The 18,493-nt window shown below is 42.0% G+C and overlaps 1 protein-coding gene across 1 annotated transcript in view; it reads left to right on the top strand.

Moving 5' to 3' along the window:
* Window positions 1-18,493, top strand: part of PLXNB2 (plexin B2) — a 324,368-nt gene that overhangs the window by 59,133 nt on the left and 246,742 nt on the right. Inside the window, exon 2 of the mRNA XM_068273635.1 lies at window positions 10,464-10,539. The gene's annotated coding sequence lies outside the window, so the exon portion shown is untranslated. The remainder of the gene's footprint in view (window positions 1-10,463; window positions 10,540-18,493) is intronic.

The following is an 18,493-nucleotide window of genomic DNA, read 5'->3' as shown; positions in this document are numbered from 1 at the left end:
GGAACTGAGGGAATCAGAGAGTTGGTGGTGGCTAATGTAAGAATCCTGACTGGTCACCTCTCTCCTAAATGCTCTGCTCCAAATACTCTGCATGTCAGGGGAAATGACAGGCTGCCTTCGTGGATTGTCAGGGAAACCGGATGGATGGTGGAAGACTCTTGGCTACACACACTCTGCAATGTTTATTACTGGTTAGTTGGAGGACACCAGTGGCTGCAGATGAACTTAAGAGGGATGCTTCACTGGACACACTCTTCAGTAATTACTGGGGTACATCAGTGGCATATAGGATCAGCAGGGGCAACTGAGGCCGCACTGGTAGTCTAAATGACTCTGAACCAATGTTTAGAGGGAATGGCAGGGACCATGCACACCCACTTTCCCACCACCATGTCTGCCCATTCTCCCAACACCACCACAATGCCTGCCCACTCTGCCACTATCATTCCTGCCCACTCTCCCGCCACCATGCCTGGCCACTCTGCCACCACCTTTCATGCCCACTCTCCCGCCACCATGCCTGGCCACTTTCCCACCGCCATGCCTGCTCACTCTGCTGCCACCACCATTTCTGCCCACTCTCCCGCCACCATGCCTGGCCACTTTCCCACCGCCATGCCTGCTCACTCTGCTGCCACCACCATTTCTGCCCACTCTCCCGCAACCATGCCTGGCCACTTTCCCACCGCCATGCCTGCTCACTCTGCTGCCACCACCATTTCTGCCCACTCTCCCGCCACCATGCCTGGCCACTTTCCCACCGCCATGCCTGCTCACTCTGCTGCCACCACCATTTCTGCCCACTCTCCCGCCACCATGCCTGGCCACTTTCCCACTGCCATGCCTGCTCACTCTGCCACCACCACCCCTCCTTATGTCTGTTTGCTAAAAAATGAATGCCTTTTCCTGATCAATGTAAGATCAATAAAACAATTAAACATTGCTCAAGAGGTCCTTGCTTTTCAATATTTGTTATATTTAGTGTTTATATCCAATATGACATTTATCTATTGAAAATGGTATTTGGCTGGGTCAAATCAAAGCTGCATAGGGTTTGCATGAAAGTCAAAATTATTTTGTATGTCACTGACCAGCTCTAATTAGTGTGGAGGATATGGATGGACAATGCAAGGCAAATCTGAGAAGATGCAGACTTTATGCTAACTTTTAGGCAAATTAATGCAACTTGAAACTGGACCAATGGAATGAAGCTGCTGCACGATTCGATTGGACCATCTTCAGGCTACATTCACAGTGGGACGTTATGGAGCTGCGTTATAAAGAGTTATAACGCAGCTTACTGCAATGATAAGCCTATGGGACGTTCACAGTGCGATGTTGGCGTTGCATTGTAGCAGGTAGCGTTATGGCAAAGTACTGCTACAGTGCATTACCTCTAAACGCACACGTTACCAGGTACAGGAAAGCATACTTTTCATTGCCTGTATGCTTCACTGTACCTACTGTATGCGATGGCAAAGCAGCGTTAAGTTGCATTTCCACCTTTTTTTTGCGTTGCATTGTAATGCTGTGTTGTGACTTTAACGTTGCATCACAATACAACGTCCCACTGTGAACCTAGCCTCAAGCTGCATAAAAATTAGCCTTAAATCTGCAGCATCTCAAAATTATTTGCATCTCAATTACCTAACCTATGGCAGAACAGCAGCATTGCTTTCATCAGAGCTCGGTGCCTTTACAGTATACTGTACTTACCGTAATAATATTTTGCAAGCCTTGGCACTTAAAGTGTAGTTAAAAAACAGCAACCACCTTTTTGTAGCATAAAATGTGCAGAGACCACCAGCAGCACTGATCAATGGCTGCTTGTTGTAAATGCTGCCCTTGCTGCTATTATTAATAATCTGGTGGTTTTCGTTTTAACTAATGTGCGCCAGAATCATTACATTTGTGCAATTTAAAGCAGTCCTTGGGAGTAAAATGGAAAGAAGTGGAATTTGTTATTATTTTGTCATGACATTGATTTGAAATATACAGTGTGCACTTTGGAAATAATGTATTAATAATCCTTTTGTTTTACTGCATATTTGCAGGAGCTGCCAACCTTTATTCACAAGTATTTCCTTTATAATGGTCAGTTTGTGAAAAAGAGTTGTTTTTATTAATTTTTGTGATCTCAGACAGACATACATCTTGCCTAGTAAATGTGTGTATTTTGTGACTGATGACGTTGCTACATTTGGTAATTGCATTGTTGTTGACTGACATGCACAAGCAATTTAATTAGCTTGGCTTATTATTGTGAAGTCAAACACATCTGACAAAGAACAGGCTTTTCATCTAAAAGCAGCTGAAATAATAAACTTTCCAATGTCTGTCTGCAAAACGTGTTTCTTAAATATAAAATGAAGGCTTTGTTGATTGAAAAAGATTAAGAACTGGATGTAAAAGTGTTAGAGCCTTCTGGGCACAGTCCGTATGTCTGTGGTCTGGATGTGACCCTGGAGGTTGTGTGTATGTATATGTATTTATATCATGGGCATTCCAATACCATCTGTCAATCACAAATAGTCACCAATTAGTCCAATAATTCAAACCACATGCAGTTGTAAGCTATGCCTAAATTCAGGCAATGGAATGGACATATCAGGTTTCCTATCCATAGACTGCTCATGTCGAAATCCTAAGCAGAGATTAGTATGTCTTCCTACAAATCATTTTCTGTGTGGCCATCTATGACGTGAAGCAAACCTTACAACTGTAGGACCTTTGCATCTGACTTGTATTTTATACCACACTGTAGAAACATGATTACAAAACAAAAACAAAATGTGTGTAGTATGCAACAGTAAAGTAACCTTTTGCACTTTTACATGGAAATGTTAGGTGGACTTTTACCTGCAGGGATTAGGACTCAATCTTTGGTTACAGTACAAGGAGGAGGGACAATGGGCTCTCACATTAGCGGTAGCTCGCGTTTGAGATTTCCAACAATTGCAAAAGTGTTGCATGTAGCATCTTCCCGGTGATGGTGTCGTGTTTCTAATTCACTAGAATGAGAATCGCAAAACTGAATTGTCGAGATATCACGGAATGCTGCAAGGCATAACCGTGATTGTGGTTTGCATTGCCGCGTGTGAACGAGGCCTTACCTGTCGATTTATTTAGCTGAAGTTTTTGCAACATGTAATGTACATGTAGCTCTATTAAAAAAAATGCACACAGGAAAAACCAATGAACACATGAAAATCATTGTAAAGATATGTATGACCATGCCTAATAATCAGACTGTGTAAATGAAGATCTCCTCCTCCCAGGGCTTATTAACATTGCTAATTATGTGTGCATAAATACGTTTCAGATGAAAGGCTGTCTTCCAGACTTTTGTTTTACAGACCACCCCGCACTGCTACCATCTTGAGCACACTGCAGAGTGGTATGGCACCTTCTCCATTAAAGGGGAACTTCAGCCTAAACAAACATACTGTCACTAAGTTACATTAGTTATGTTAATTTAAATGGATAGGTAATACAGTGTTCTCCCCAGGGCCAATCAGGGGGGCGGGCCGCCCGGCTGTTTTTAAACCCCGCCCGCCTGTTGTCATTGGCCCACCTAGCTAGGAAAAAAAACAGCCAAAGCAGAAGCGTCCGACCGCGCTACAGTACATCATGCCGACAGCTGCAGTCTGCACGCACGCCTTCTGCCCTCATCTCTACCTCCGTCTGTAGCCTGCATAACTATGCAGATAGGCAGCAGTGGGTGTGGCCGCGGGCAGGCTGGAGGGGCTCGCTTATCACGGATTCTGTCTGGCATTCTTTCTCTAGGCTCCGGTGAAACTTTTAGAGCTGCCAGGCTTCCTTACGTTGAAAACAGGCCTGTGTAACAGCTCAGCCAATCGCTGCGCTCTTAGCATGGCTTGGGGAGTGGCTTATGCAGTGCTGTGACACACGTGGAGGCAGCTGGCGGCAAATGATAGATCAAGGAGGGAGCCGGGGCACCGCGCACGGAACAGCCAGGCAGAGAGAAGCAGCTACAAATACAGGTTAGCTTAATGTGAAGTCTGCCTGGCTGGAATGTTAGGAATTTCTTTTCACTTACTGAATGGCTGCGCTGGCAGTGTGGATTCACACCCCTTCCCCCTCCCTCCCCCTTAGGGCCCTTTTCCACTAGCAATCGCAATCACAAATCACAAACGCCAGTGATTGCGATTGCGATTTTTCATTAATTCTGTTATGCGATTGCGATTTGCGATTTTCATTTGCATTGCATTATCATTGTAAAAATCGCTCCAGCAAGCGATTGCGATTTGCGATTAGCGATTTCCAAATCGAATCACTGTAGTGGAAAATACTTCTCATGATTTATATGATAAAGTAACAACCCTAGCGATTTAAAAATCACTAGCGATTTGCGATTTTGCGATTCAGCAATCACAATCGCTCTAGTGGAAAAGGGCCCTGAGGGCCCTTTTCCACTAGCAATCGCAATCACAAATCACAAACGCCAGCGATTGCGATTGTGATTTTTCATTAATTCTGTTATGCGATTGCGATTTGCGATTTTCATTTGCATTGCATTATCATTGTAAAAATCGCTCCAGCAAGCGATTGCGATTTGCGATTAGCGATTTCCAAATCGAATCACTGTAGTGGAAAATACTTCTCGTGATTTCTATGATAAAGTAACAACCCTAGCGATTTAAAAATCACTAGCGATTTGCGATTTTGCGATTCAGCAATCACAATCGCTCTAGTGGAAAAGGGCCCTTATTACTCAAGATAACCCGGTGTGTGTGGATTGCAGATCTCGGAGTCTCCCAGACAGGACACTGGCCAGCTGCATACCGAGGGGACTCTGCTTGTCCTGTCACAAGGCTTTGTTACATAGCCTGATAGCAGTGTGCAGGTGATCATCTGAGATAACATACGTGGTGGCTGTCACCTGTGTGTTTTTTTTATTAATCCAGCTTTTTGCTGCCTATTTTGGATCAATATCTATGATCATTTATGATAATTGAATTACCCCTGCCATCAGGTAACTGACTATCCACAGAAGAGCTTACAATCTAATTCATGCCTTTATGCCACTTACTCTCCAGGAAGGATCTTACCATCTAGTCCCTGCTGTTCTGTCACTAACTATCCACAGAGGATCTTACCATCTAGTCCCTGCTGTTCTGTCACTAACTATCCACAGAGGATCTTACCATCTAGTCCCTGCTGTTCTGTCACTAACTATCCACAGAGGATCTTACCATCTAATCCCTGCTGTGATGACACTAACTATCCACAAACTATTTTACAAACTAATCGCTGCCGTTGTGTCCCTAATGGTTGGTACACACAATGAGATTTTCTGGCAGATTTACTGCCAGATCGATTATTTCCAGCATGTTCTATCTGATTTCCAATCGATTTTTCATTCAATCCTAGGGAAAATTGGGCATGTTGGAAATAATTGATCTGGCAGTAAATCTGCCAGAACATCGCATGGTGTGTACCAGGCATAACTATCCACAGAGGAGTTTACAATCTGATCCCAGCCATTATGTCACTAACTACAAACAGAGAAGCTTACAATCTAATCCCTGCTGTGATGTCACTAACTATCCATAGAGGACCTTACAATCTAATCCCTGCTGTGATGTCACTAACTATCCACAGAGGAGTTTGCAATCTAATCCCTGCTGTGATGTCACTAACTATCCACAGAGGAGTTTGCAATCTAAACCCTACCGTAATGTTACTAACTGTACTCAGAAGATCTTACAATCTAATCTTTACCGTCAATCATGTTGCTGGGGGAACCTGAGCACCATCATCTGAAACAATTTCTCCCTAATGCCTGGTACACATGATGCAATTTTCTGACAGATTTACCATCAGATCGACTATTTCCAACACGTCCAATCTGATTTCTGATCAAATTTCTGCTGTTTCTCATAGAAGTGAACGGAAAATCGATTGAAAATCAGATTTAACATGTTGCAAATAATCGATCTGACAGTAAATCTGTCAGAAAATTGCATTGTGTGTACCTAGCAGGTACATCGGCTTGTCTCCTCCTCCACCTATGCTGTAAGCAGAGTTGCACTGGTCCGGCATTCCCCTGTCACACCCCACCCGGCTACTTTTTCATGCCACCCGGCTGGAAAAAATTCCTGGGGAGAACACTGTAATATAATCTCTTACCCACCCTGTCTTAAAAGAACAGGCAAATGTTTGTGATTTCATGGGGGCAGCCATCTTTTTGGTTGAAAGGAGGTGACTGGGAGCAGGAGACACAGTTCCAACTGTCCTGATCACCCTTCCCAGCTGCACTGCTCTAGGCTTCAAATCTCAAATTCAAAATAAAAAACAAACAAATTTGCGCCAAAACAGAAGGAGAACATCAGAAATCCCATCATGCTTTGCACAGCATTAGGGGAAAAATGCCAGGGCAGTTTTCTTCTGTGCAGCTAAAAATGAGGATTGGGTAAGAAAAACAAAGTTCTGATGCTGTAAAACATTTAAAGAAACTTCAAACCTTTTCAGTGCCGCTGAGTAGATTTTCAGTCTGGAGGTTCACGTTAAGCAGCTCCATTCCACTGTTTGCATCCTGGACTGGAACTACAGCAGCCATTTAGTTAGTGTTCATATGGTACTGACATCTTCAGCAGCATTCAGCAGCATTTTACAAAGTATACAGTCTTGTCTTAACTTTCACAGTTTCCACGGTGTTATATTATTCTTAGACTAGAAGCCAGCCTCATTTTGTATTTCTTCTGAAGGTGTTCAGTGCCACCTGTAATAATGGTTGATTCATTTTTGTGCCCGCTAAGCCATTTTCAGGTACATCTAAAATGCCTTTTTGATTTTCCCTAGCAGAATAAACATATGTGTGAGTTTTCCATCCTGTCACGAAAAACAAAAATATATGCGATGTATGTATCTAGTTTTGTTTCATGATGGAACGGGAGGTGTAGTGGTTACATGTACCCCCAAGTGATACAATGGGATACCTAGTATCCTCTAAAAGTTTTTTTTATTTATATAAAGCTGTTGGTTATGTAAACAGCATGTGTATATAGTAATCATACCTTTCAACAGTTTAACATGCAGTGTTGCATACCTCTCAACATTGAAACAAGACCATTTTTTTGTTTTTTTATGTTTTTGTGTGTGTAAAGACACATTCCTACCAGACTTCCAAACAGGCACTCCATGAGGAGTGAACAAATATCACACTGCTTCTTTCATTTCTTTCATCTCTTACTAATCTTCCTTTTTATATTAGCATTTGGGGATAAGCATGGCAATAATTTAGGCTGGGTTCACACTTAAAACTTTAACAGGCTACAGTAGGTGATTCTCAGCCGAGGCGTCCAATAATTTGTTGGAAAACAATTGTCTGTACAGGGATCCCATATTCTCCCCCAAACTATTTCAACATGTTGACGAGACTCAAACTGGGCGATAATTTTCAACCAAGTGCAGACTAAAGGTGGGTATACACATCAAAGTCTTTGGAAAATGAAAGACCACAGACCAATCATACCCCCTTCCATGTAGTATGAGAGCCATACCTGCACAGTTTATTCTATTGAGCTGAACTCCCCATCAGATAAAAATCTTTGCAAGATGCTGCACACAAAGATGCTGTACACGTGCAACAGATCAGTATCTGCAAAAAAATCAGTTTCTGCAGAATGCATTCATAGTCTATATCTGCAGATCTCATACATGCCGTGTTTAACAGACATTCATCTGCAGATCAGATCCACCAGGATGCATCTTCAGCTCTGCAGATGATTCTTATCTGCGGAGAAATGTCTGTTAAACAAGGTCTGTATGAGAATCTGCAGATATCATAGACTATGAATGCATTTTGCAGGAGCTGATCTGTTGCATGTGTACAGCATCTTTGTGTAAAGCATCTTGCAAAGATTTTTACCTGATGGGGAGTTCAGCTCAATAGAATAGACTGTGCAGGTATGGCTCTCATACTACATGAAAGGGGCAAGATTGGTCTGTGGTCTTTCATTTTCCAAAGACTTTTATCTGATGTGTGTACTCACCTTAAAGTGAATCTGAGATGAAAAACTATAACAAGTAACTTGTCTATATATCTTATCACCAAATATAGCTGCAAACAGCTTTAATAGAAAATGATTATTCCTGTGATACAATGACAGCAGCCATGTTGTTTGGAAACATTACACAGAGGCAGACTTATCTGTATCTTGATCACTAAAGACCCATACACACGCCGTACTAAAGGCAATGACTGGTCCGTCGTCACCTCCCGCTGGGCGGGGGTTTCAGCAGACAGTCCGGCGTGTGTACAGTCTGTCGGCGGACTGATTAGGCTGTTTCTGAACGATCCGCCGGGCGGATCGCTCATAAACAGCCTTATCAGTCTGCAGACAGACTTTACACACGCCGGACTGTCTGCTGTAACGCCCGCCCAGCGGGAGGTGACGACGGACCCGTTGTTGCCTTTAGTACGGCGTGTGTACGGGCCTTAAGCCTGTGAAAAAAACCTAATGCCCCTCCCTCCTCCCCTCTGCCTCTGAAATCAATGGCTAGTAACACCACCTCCTCCTGCCCAGACTGAGCTCCCATGAGCCCTTACTACTGCCAAGGCTCTCTGAAAACCTGTGGGCGTGGTTTATTTAGTTTATATGGAATTATAGAGTAGTAGAACAAAAACAAAAAAGTATTTGGCTTGAGGAATGCCCTATAAACAATAGGAAAGGAACACAATTATGCAATGAGTAAAAGTTCACCTCGGATCCACTTTAAGTCTATTGTGCAAACTCGTCTTGCCCATTACATTGTGTGCTGCACCAGTTGTTGATCCACCATTCTCCATATCAATAGAATGTCTGACCTCTAGGCTTGTGACTATGAATGGTCAATGAGATGCAAATAATTCTGAATCAATGCAGGATTATACTTTGTTTGCAAAATTATGTATCTTAACAATAGGCCAGTTGAAGCTGATGTGGGATTTGATAGGTCCGTTTTCAAGCTGCATGAATTTTCCGACAAAATTTCCATAATCCTGCATCAATTTGGAATTATTTGCATCCCGTTGACCATGCCTGCTGCCGATGCATCTGTACTGAAATCTGCCCCAAATTTATGTCCAAGAGATCGAGTCCCAATCCCTGCGTATGACTGATTGGGTGATGTCTGCCAACTTCCTTCAGGTGTTTGATAAAATCATGCAGGTTGGGACTTGGCGTTCTTTCTCTGCAGCAGTCTGAACAGATCCTATGTACATACGATCTATCAAACATGTCTGTCGGTGCGTTGTGATCTGTTCAGTGAAACAGACAGTTTAGTGTGAATGTTCTCTTGGATTGTATGCAACAAATAGCACAATGTAACAACGTTGGTAGATTTTTTTTATTTTTACGGTTCTGTATATCAAATTAAAAAGGACATTTTGCTGTCCCTCCAAAAGTTAGAATGTGAGCAATGATATTAGTACAAAGCTAAGCTTTGACTTGATTACTCTGTTCCTTAAAGGGGCCCTAGTTCCATCTGTACTCGTAATGTAAGGAGTAGATGTTGCAATATAACTTAAATACAAGGATTTGGTTCATTGCATTACTGGTCCAGTCCCTGTTCTGTTCTTATTAAACATGATTGTGATTGCTGTTCTGGTAAGGGAACCTGTCACGATAGTGGTTCCATCCCAGCCCACATTACGTCTATGGATTCCCAGTAATAATGATGATTCTAATGTTGTGCATGACTTTATGACAAAGCTGCTGTCATTACTCCTCACTGCACCGTCCATTTGGTTAAATGTTGAAGTTATTAACCACTTGCCGACCAGGGGTGATTTGCCTTATCTGTGCTGCGTGGGCTCTCCAGCCCGCAGCACAGATCAGTATTATGCCAGGGCGATCAGACTTCCCCCCCCCCCCCCTTTTTTCCCCACTAGGGGGATGTCCTGCCAGGGGGTCTGATCGCCGCCGGCCATCTGCGTTTTGCGGGGGGGGGGGGGGGGTGCTCCTCAAAGCCCCCCTCCACAGCCATTTCCGCCCTCTGCCTCCTTACCTCCCTCCCTCTCTCCGTAATACGCAGGACGGAGTTCCGTCCTGCGCATTGAAGGATAGGCTTCCGCCTATCAGATGCCGGCGATCCCCGGCCAATCAGAGGCCGGGGATCGCCAGCAGCGCCGTATGATGTAAACAGCGGGGAAATCCCCGCGTGTTTACATTTTGCCGGCGAGCCACGATCGGCGGCTCTCCGGCTGTTCACGGAGACACCCTCCGTGAACTGACATGGAAAGGCCGCTTCCATGGTAACCCGCAGACGACCAGTTTACGCCGATCGGCGTTAGCTGGTCGTCAAGAGGTTAATACATCTGTGCATTAAAAACTATACTTCGTGTTAGCATTACAATGTTTGTTTACTTTGCACATTTTTAGCAGTAGAAATGAGTATATTATGATATCCTAATGGGAAATGTTTTTATATTTTTCTATATTTTTATTTTCTTACAGATTTGAAGATTTAGACTAAACGTTGGATGTATACATTCCTGTGTCTGCATTTTATCATCCGTGCTGGCCATTGAACGTAAGATGCAATTTGTTTTACATTTTGTTGAATATTTTTTTTTTTTTTGTGTGAATGCTATATTGAATGAACTATTCAAGAGCTGATTCTGTGACTATCGACTTTCCACTAAGGAAAAAGGCATATTTCATTCACTCTGTGTGCGGTGCAATGCTGCACACACAGTACTTCATGCATTACAATGTCTGCTGGTCACACTAATGTGTTACACTGCATGTGTTCAGCCAGTGACTAGTGGACAACCGTGCAGATAGCCATGTGTTGCGGTGCAATGCACAGGATTGCAGGATGAATCCAAGTCTGTTAGTGTGCATTGTGATATAAAAGCAGTTTATACAAACAAGTAGCCAAAAGCAGTAACATCCCTATCCTGCAAAACCAGTCTAGGGATGGTCAGTGTGATTCCGTATGCAAATGTATGCTTGAAAATGGACCAATCAGATCTCACGAGGTGGATTTTGGTTGGTCCATTTTCAAGCTGCATACATCATTTGCAAAATTTTGTATCAACTCAGTATTATATGCATCTCATTGACATCCCTACTCCTGTCACCTGGAGGCAAATCGGTGAGATGCTAATAATTGTGAGTTGATGCAAATTTTTGGTGACATTTATGCAGCTTGAAATTTAACCAAATTAATGCAGCGGCTGGTTTTGGTTCAGTTCCAAGCTGCATGCATTTGCATAATAACATAAAATGTGCATCAACTCAAAATTATTAGCATCTCTTTACCTAGACATTGATTAGTTAAAGCAGCTGGTGGTTAATTTGCATGAATGACTTTCAAGTGCTAGCACAACTTCAATTTCTTAGCTCAGTAAAGAGTTGAAACTTGGGTGAACTTTTTTTGCTAATCCTATTAAGCATATTGCTTTGCCAATGAGTGGCATGTGAGCTCTGTATGCCTTGGTGTTAATTGTTGCCAGAGTGTTAGCAAAAACAATAAGGCAATATTTAAGTGTTTTATTCCAAAGTTTAAAACATAAAAACAACAAAAAAAAGCCAGCAATAAAAACAGAATGAAACTCATACGGGGCCTTAGCATTGGGTACCCTGATATTGAGTAGCTGGTTTTATGTTAACGCGATGGCATGGAAAGGTTGAGGTGCCCATCCATCTCTTTCCTAACTGGTTTAGCAGTATTGCGTCATCAGTCATCATTTAGTTTCGCAGTTATGCAAAACTGGTCGTGAAGGAGATGGGCATCACCTCTGAACCTTTCCATGCCATTGGGTTATCAGGAAACTGTTATTGATTGTTCCAAAGGGATAAAGAACTGTGGATTTCTGTTATAGGGCCCGTTTCCACTTGTGCGGCGTGATTTTGACGGGAACAACGCGGCAACTACTCCGCATGCGGTTGCGGTTTTGTTGCCGTTTCTATGCGGATTTTCACGCGGAATCGCTCACATTGACATGGGTTTTTAAACAAAAACGCCGGGAAAACCGCAAGACTGAAACGCTTGTGGTTTTCCTATTTAGTTACATTACCGACGAATCGCGTGCGGCGTGTGAATTCTGATGGGTCTGCCGTGCAGATTTTTTCTGCACGACAACCCGCACAAAATCACGCAGAAGTGGGAACAGGCCCATCCACTTCTATGCGAATCTGCATGCATAAAACGCATGCAGATTGTTTGTAGTGGAAACAGGCCCTTACAGTCTGTTAATTTTACTGGACCTGCACTGATTCATTTACATGCTTACTATGGACTTGGAACGTTGTCTTTTCTCAGCAGCAGTCTTCTTTATAATTTTTGCTGGTGCTGATTATTTTTATATTAATTTATACATTTTAAGACATTGCTTCATGTTGTAAAATTATTGTTCATGTTAATTTTGCATTCTGGTGACTGGATGTATAATTGGACAGGTGATATTTTGGGTCACTGACAAAAAGTCATTCATATATGCTATGGCACAATGTTTTTCTCAATGAACTTCGCCTGACTGCCTCCACCCCCCATCACCCAATCCCATGCATGCCTCCAGGATTTCTCAAGAGCTGCTTCAACACTATGGAATGCCCTACCTCCCCCCATTAGGGTTTCTCCCTCCTTCGACATCTTCTTCAAGAAGGCCCTCAAAACTTACCCTTTCACTCTGGCCTATCCCCCTCACTAGTGCTCTAAACCTGCAGCTGAACTTTGGTCCCCTAACTTTCGTGTCCCTACCTCTCCCTCTAGATTGGAAGCCTTCGGGCAGGGCCCTCCTCCTTATTTCTCCCACCTGTTCATGCACCTCCATTACCGTACACCCATCCTATGGATCTGAGTGAACCTAACTTGCCTATTCTCCATGCTCCATCCAGTGACTGACTAAGCATTACCTGGTACTCATACTGAGCTGCGCGATCTGGTTTTCATGTATTCCTGTATTGTCTTATTGCTGTATGTCACTCCTAAATATTGTCTGTAACCTAAATTAATGTCCAGCGTTGCGTAATATGTTGGTGCTTTATAAATACAATAAATAAATAAATAAAGGAGGACTTGAGATGGTTGCAATAAATAAAGGAGGACTTGAGATGGTTGTACATGGAAGCAAGAGTCGGACAATAATATAATGCATTTTATGCTTCCTAACCTTCTGTAGATAGTGGAGAAGGGAGCCATCAGTGTTCATACTACACTGTGTGGAGTGAAGCTTTATCCACATTAAATTTCACATCACCGTTTGCATATGGCATGAGCCCTGAGCTTTATGGCTACTTTGAAATGTAATGTTGTTTTCACAATACAGTAATGGTCTCTTTCAAAACACTATACAAAAAAAAAACAAGCATACCATTACTGGGATCATCAAATACGGTGTGCTATGAAGTAATTGTTCAGATCTCTCAGCCACAGTATGTAGTAATATGACAAGCTCAGTTATGCTAATTCTCTTGAAGTCTACCAGTGATGTATTGTCATTAACACTAACATTTCTTTACAATCACACGGTCTAATTAGAGTTAGGACTGAATGCATGCTGAAGATCATTAGGCTATCAAAGTTTATGGGTTTCCTTAATAAACTGTTGGTGTTTTAGAGATGATCAAATAATGAGATGCCCCATGGCATCTTTCGTAAACCGGCTTTTCGTTGCTGGCTTTGTTTTTGCTTTCTTTTATGCACTTTGTGATAAATACTTGCCTTTCCAGTGGTGCTAAAGCATAACTAAAGGGAAGGGATTCAGAAATTGGGCAGGCTAATTGCCATATTTTTTTGATCATTGGGAATGACATGAAATGACCACATTCCCCATGTTCCTCAATGTCCCCTATTATAGACATTTCAGTATTGCATATAATGAAGCCGGTGCCGTGCCTGCAATTTAGCAATAATATAAAAACGTGATCCCTCTTTCGCCAGTTCAGTTAACTCTGCTTTCCTGTGAAAACTTTGGAAAGCGGTCAGTGCACTTCAGTTACTGTCTTCAGTGTCCTCTATTCAAAGTTTTTCCATCTACTTCCTTCAATAAGTAATAACTATTATTATACAAGGAAATGTATACATTTTTTCCATTTTGCTCTCACTAATGGTAGGCATTATTATTATTATTATTATTATTATTATTATTTTTTTTTTTTTAACTCTGACAGGTTCTGGACTAGTCAATATCATTAGCGATCGTCAAAGTTTATTTTATTTTATTATTTTTAAAGTTCTCCCTGAAAATGACCTTTATAAAAATGCCATCCAGCCTCCCTACGTGTGTGCCACTGTTCTGACAGTTGGACTGTCACTGTTATTCAGGGAATGTAACCACTACATAGGAAAAAAAATTATAGTGAATTCTGACAGTATCGCTCACATGCATTCTTGTCTTGGTGTGCGTGCTTTTAATAAATATATGTTATACTTTCTGTTTTTCTGGGTGATGGGCGTATGTATTTGTATATATTGTATAAGAAACCAACCACTGATGTAGCATGTGCACACGTGAAGCCAGAATGTGTCTTCTTTTTCTAGTACTGGATGATATTGTTGCTTCTGTTAGAAAAGATGTAAAGATATCTGATTTTGACACAGCCTGGAGGCACAAGTGTAAAGAATAAGGGAGGAGAAAAGGAGCCCATGAAAAATCAATGGATATTTTATTTTCCTTTGGATCCATGTCTTAAGCCCTATCTACACGATACGATTCTTTGTACGATTCGATTACGATTCTATTTACGATTCGATTAAATCCAACATGTCCGATCGGGATTCGATTCGATGCAATTCAATTTGCCATTGTTTTGCAATTGCAAATCGAACTGAATTGAATCGAATCCCAAATCGGACGTCGGATTTAATCGAATGGTAAATAGAATCGTAATCGAATCGTACAAAGAATCGTATCGTGTAGATTGGGCTTTAGCTGCAGTAAGTTGAAAAGCCTTTGTTAGGTTAATTTTGCTGTGTGTTTTCTTGAAGAATTATTTGTTAAGAAAATAAACAATGAAGTCCTTATCATTAAATGTATTTAAGCCCCAAAGAGACATTAAATGATAGACTTTGGAAGCCCTGTGCAACCTGCTTTAATTGCCTACAAAACGTGCTGCACATAACTACTCATTCCAAAATAAATATTTTAAGAAATGGGGCAAAATGGGGCAGCAGACCTCCGGACAACAGGGCATCATCAACAGACAGTCTGTTTAGATCTAGAACTACTTGCACACCTTAGATGTTCCTTGGTCACAAGAATTGCTTGTGATCATTCTGGACAGATATCAGTTGTGTGCACGTGTCCCTCAATGTTTCTGGCCTCTCTAGTAGTATTTTGTGAGACTGACTATCTCCTGATGTCTGTCTGAAAAAAGGAACTCTAAAGGATGTTCCTGCACTGTAAAACTGCTTGTTTTCATTTGATCATTTCAAAATAGACACCCAAAACTATATCATTTTGGTTGATACATTGTTAAAATGCAAATTGTTCAGTTGCTGTTTGAAAAACAGCAGGTTGGCCTTTGCATGCTTTGGGGAGGAGAGAAGGGACGAACAGCATGCCGTCCAATTTAGCAGATTCTGGCGGCCTGTAATAATTCTCTCTCTGCTGCTGTTGTCACCAAAAGGAGCTCTATCGCGAAACATTGTTAGTGTAGCCCAGGTGACATCAGGGCTGTGTAGTCGAAGTCGTGGAGTTGGAGTCTGGCAATTTTGGGTGCCTGGAGTCGGAGTCGGGAAAAAATGCACCGACTCCGACTCCTAATGAATTTGTAACTAATTAAAATAGAAAATATGATAAAATGTTCTATTTCTCAGATAATAGTCATTAAAAAATGTGTATATATACAGTATATATACAGTAATAGCTGTGCTTAGTCCACAAAAATGAAATAAACCAATCAAAATTAGTTACTTGTGCTGCTTCAATAAAGCAGTCCCCGTATTTTTAAGGTCAGATATACATATCTGATTGTGACTGTATATATGATGTGTACACAGGAATCTCTTATATATATACTAAATAACATCTATGCTGTAAGAATAAAGCCTGATGTGTAGCTGTGTCACTAATAGAGATGGTCAATGAGATGGAAATAATTCTGCATTGATGCTGATTTTTGCAAATGTATGCACTCCCTTTGCTGATGAAATCAAATAATTTGATATGTGGTTAAAATTTCGTTTAGTGACTGCAAATTAAAGGGTACCTGAGACGGATGAAAAGTAACGTTTTATACATACCTGGGGCTTCCTCCAGCCCCCTTCAGGCTAATCAGTCCCTCGCTGTCCTCCACCACCCGGATCTTCTGCTATGAGTCCTGGTAATTCAGCCAGTCAGCACTGTCCGGCCGCATGCCGCTCCCACAGCCAGGAACATTCTGCACCTGCGCAATAGTGCTGCACAGGTGTAGTATGCTCCTGGCGGTGGAGTGTGTGCATGCGCACTACGCCCGACTGGCTCAAGTACCTGGACTCATAGCAGAAGATCCAGGTGGTGGAGGAGGACAACGAGGGATGGATTATCCTGAAGGCGGCTGGAGGAAGCCCCAGGTATGTATAAAACTTTAATTTCATCAGTCTCAGGTTTACTTTGTTACACAGTAGTACTATACTCTACATATGCACTCCCCACAGAGCTGCAGGGAATCCACTGAGAATGCTGTGCACATTGAACACAGAGGTGTTGTCTGTTTACAATCTCCTTATATCCCTGCAGAGTACCTGCACATCATTCTTACATGTTCCCACACTTACATTGCCTAGGGCCTGATAGATGTTCTTTGTTCCGGTTTGTACCTTTTACAAGTACTCTTACCAAGGACTAGTTTTAGTCTAAAGGGAATAAATATAGTAGTCTACATATCCTTCTCACTTCAGTTGTCTTGTAAAATTCCTAAGCGTTGGCAGTTAAGAGACGAATTTCACGTTGCATACTTTTAATCAACAAAATTGTAATATGCAAATTAGAGGAGTCTGAGTCGAGGAGTCAGAGTCGGTGGAATCCTAAACTGAGGAGTCGGAGTCAGTGGATTTTTGGACCGACAGCCATACGTTTTCCTGGCATTATAAAACTTTTGAGGACACTCTGAGAAACGTAATAGACTGCCATTGAGCAGAGACAATAAAACATTCAATCCACTTTGTGAGTGTTTAAACTTAAAATAAAACCATGGGATATCTAAAATGTCATTTTTAGGGGTAGGAGTATAAATACAATTGTTATGTGGTATAACAGAGGCGCCAAGTAGAGTAAAATGAGTTAAAATTGTTAAAAAGGGGGAAGTGGGTGGACTCACCTTCCTTCTGAAAAAAATGGCCACACAACGGGCAGGTTACTTCAAGTTTAAAGTAACATTTATTATGAGCTCCAATTTGGAGCTCATAATAAATGTTACTTTAAACTTGAAGTAACCTGCCCGTTGTCTGGCCATTTTTTAGAAGGGAGTTGAGTCCACCCACTTCCCTCTTTTTAACAATTTTAACTAATTTTACTCTACTTGGCGCCTCTGTTGTTATACCACATAATTGTTGAGTCCACCCTGGGTGGAGGGGTGTATCCCCATTTCCTTCTATCTACAGAGAGCGACTACACTGAGCGGGGTCAGGTTACAAATCTCCCCGCCTGCTTATCCAGTGGTTGCCTTGGAGGCGACCCGTCCTTGTGAGTATAATCATTGTGTGTGTTTGCATCAGACATCACCTTATTAACATACTACACCATATCGGGCTCTCGGTTCTCCCCCTTTCTTTCAAGTGAATAAATACAATTGTGTTTAAAGTAAACGTAAGAGGTTATAAATAGTAGCATTTATGCTTACCTGGGTCTCCCTCTAGCCACATGTATTCTTTAGGCTCTCTCGCCGTCCGCTTGGGTGGCTTCCTTCTTTTACAACTTTCCTGGTATCCGGTCCAGTCATTATGTTCTACACATGCGAAGCCTGGCCATGTGCACACTCCCATGGCTGGGGCAGAATTCTCCCGGCTATGGTAGAGCAATGGGGTCGCGTATGCAGCCGGGCCATGCATTCTCAGTACACTGCGGCTTACAGTGCCTGGACATCTTACTGGGGAAGATTGTAGAACAATGGAGCCGCTTGGGAGGATGGTGAGGGAGCCCAGGGAGTACATGTAGCTTGAGGAAGCCCCGGGTAAATATAAATGCTGCTATTTATAATGTCTCCGGTACACTTTAAATTTAATTTGCATACTTATGTATATCCCAGAGTAAAATGCACTATAAATTACACTTTTTCCTATGTTGCAGCCACTTACAGTAGGTAGTAAAAAGCTGACTGATATGACTGATTTTGGACTAATTCACCTCTCTCATGGGAAATTCTCTGTATTACCTTTATTTTTTTCAAAAGCACTTCCTGGAAAGGATCTATAGAATGTCAGCCAGCTTCCCTACTTGTTTTCTTACTATCTTGGCAGTTGGTGCTTTTTGTGAATAAAGAAATCGCTCAGTCCCCCATGAGGAGATGGACTAGTCCACAACCTGGCAGATCTCTTATATTTTCACGACATAGGGAAA

Source organism: Hyperolius riggenbachi, chromosome 3, assembly GCF_040937935.1.
Source record: "Hyperolius riggenbachi isolate aHypRig1 chromosome 3, aHypRig1.pri, whole genome shotgun sequence".
Taxonomy (NCBI): domain Eukaryota; kingdom Metazoa; phylum Chordata; class Amphibia; order Anura; family Hyperoliidae; genus Hyperolius; species Hyperolius riggenbachi.
The sequence above is the reverse complement of the archived record's forward strand: the minus strand, read 5'-3'. Positions and strand labels throughout refer to the sequence as shown.